This window comes from Giraffa tippelskirchi, chromosome 12 (assembly GCF_054371585.1).
Source record: "Giraffa tippelskirchi isolate mGirTip1 chromosome 12, T2T-mGirTip1v1.2.pri, whole genome shotgun sequence".
Classification (NCBI taxonomy): domain Eukaryota; kingdom Metazoa; phylum Chordata; class Mammalia; order Artiodactyla; family Giraffidae; genus Giraffa; species Giraffa tippelskirchi.
Genome location: NC_137286.1, coordinates 46,808,349 through 46,810,798, shown reverse-complemented (window position 1 = coordinate 46,810,798; position 2,450 = coordinate 46,808,349). Strand labels below are relative to the sequence as shown.

Sequence of the window (2,450 nt, the reverse complement as noted above, 5' to 3'; positions counted from 1 at the left end):
TCATTCTCTAAGTCTGTGAGTCTGTTTCTATTTTGTAAGTTCATTTGTATCATTTCTTTTTAGATTTCACATGTAAGGGATGTCATATTATATTTCTCTGAAGGGCATAGTTTTCCTTGTCTACCCTTGCTCTGAGGCTGCAGGCCCCATAGTCCTGGCTTTAGGGAAGTGTCTCAACTCCAACTCCTCACCTTGTGCCACCCCAAAGCCTCATTCCTGACCCAAGTGGGCAAATAGACCAGCCTCCAGTTGGCCAGGCTCAATTCTCCCTTCTCCCTCCTCCTTCCTCCCTGCTATGCACAAGCAGCAGTCACATCAGCTCTGCCACTGAAACTTCATGAGATCCTGGAGCACATCAATTATTCTAAATGTCCTTTCGTTCTTCTTCCCTGTGAACCTGAACTTCTCCTTAAAGGCTTGACTGTTAGTCATCTCCGTCCAGGAGCCTCCCTGCATCCCACCAGCTCCATGTCTCATTGCTCCCAGACCGACACTTCTCAGCCTTTGCCCTTCTGTGAAGCAGCCTGGTGTGGGCAGGTCATCACAAGCTCCTGGGTCTTACCTAAGCAAAACAGGTGAGATGGGGAGGAAGGGAGGTGTTGCAGGAGCAGCAGACAGGGCCCACTGTGGATGGATCTGAACACCAGAGACATAGGATGGATTTTAACTGTAAGTGAGGAGTCCACACTGACATTCTCTAAGGAGGGACTGATCAGTCAGAGGCTTACTCTGAAACTGACACTCTGACTACAGGAGGAAAATGGATGGAGGCTAATTCTGTAGTCAAGGTATGTGATGATGGGCCTTGAGCAAAGACACTCCAGGAGTGAAGGGCAGGGGCAGATTTATGAAAATATTTAGGGAGCAAACATTCAGCTGGTCTTGATGAGAGAAGGGGCTGCAATTACCAGATATTTGGTGCTCCCAAGGGCAGCGGCAAACCCACCTCTCCCTCCTGCTCCCTTTACATCTCAGACCCCATCCCAGGTGTTCCCAGCACCCTACCCTTCCTCTGGGCACCTGAGCACTGAGTGCTTTGGGAAGGGGGAAGTGGGGAAGGATATGAGGAGAGAGAGAGAGGAGCCAGGAAGAGGACATCAGAGGATGTCAGAGCTTGGTGAGGATACCTTTGTGAGCAGAGGATCAGGTCCCTGGGCTAATCCTCAGTCCCTACAGAGACCTGGCGGGCCCAGTACACCAGGTTGGCCACGTAAACCAGCAGGTTGATGGCTGTCAGGATGGCCACAGCCAGTCGCTGGTCCCAGGTGCACATGTCGTAGGTGAGCACGTCCCTGAAGTCCCCATCACTGGACCTCTGGGACTGCCCGCCGAACTCCTCGTTGAACTGGTAGAGCAGCCAGAGGACCAGAGCACTGACGTAGAGGAGGATGGAGAGAAGGGTGAGCACAAGCTGGAAAATGGGATACGGTCTGGGCAGCCTGTATTCCCATTCAGCCAGGTTTAGCAGGAGGACCACAGCTGCCAGGATGAAGCAGATGGAGTACACGGCCACACGCCACTCCAGGGCTGGCTGGTGCAGGTACAGGGAGGTGCTGCTGAGGAAGGCAAAGATGACACCAGCCACAAAGGTCTCCAGCACCTTCAGCAGGCCTGGCACAGTGTGCACATAGCAGGTGATATCACTGAGATCATACCAATCCCATATCCAGGCCACGTCCAGGGCATAAACAACAGACGCGATGCAGGAGAATGCAGTGGCAGCAATGGCCCAGTCTTGGGAAGGACCATAAAGCAGGAATCCGATGTAGGCAACGGATTAGATTATGGAGGTGGAGAGGCAGACGAGGGCAGTGTAGCAGGCATAGGTGACGGGGAAGTTGTGCCAGTAGAAAGGAAAGAGGGACGGGAGCCTCCATAACTCGACTGTGACTATGATGAGGGTCATGGCAAAACAGAAGCACCAGATGGACATGGACCAGTTACCTATGGCCCCTCTCCCAAAGCCCATGTCAGCCACCAGGGAGAAAGCCATGGAGGTGGAGAAGAGCTCTGGCAAGCAGAAGTACCAAAACCCTCCCCAAAAGTCATCATAGTCTGGGGATGATGCCCGAGTGGGCATGATGTTTTGATGTCCAGGCAGGTCACTGTCACCAGTACAGCACTGGTCTTTGCTGAGGATCCACCAGAGAAAGATCTGGCTCTGAAGGTGGGTTAAGTCAGACATCTGGAAATGACACAGGGCCCTGGGACAGCTGAGGCTCAGGATCCATGCAGTTGGAACCAATGGCTCAGACAATTGGGTAACAGTACAGCTGCTCTAGGATGGTTCTCCCCACCCATCACCCTTGGCCTTGTCAGGAGACTTGTCTTATCCCAAACCTCACAGCTGGGTGTGGTCTAGCCTCAAACCACGAACATTTTGGGTCTCTCTAAATAGCTGTATGCCATTATCTATGGAGACACAGGGTAGGATGGTCATTATCTGCAAT

General features: G+C 52.4%; 1 pseudogene; it reads right to left on the bottom strand.

Moving 5' to 3' along the window:
- Nucleotides 1–1,097: 1,097 nt before the first annotated feature.
- On the bottom strand, nt 1,098–2,080 carry LOC145528612 (myeloid-associated differentiation marker-like; annotated as a pseudogene).
- Between the last annotated feature and the right edge of the window lie 370 nt (nt 2,081–2,450).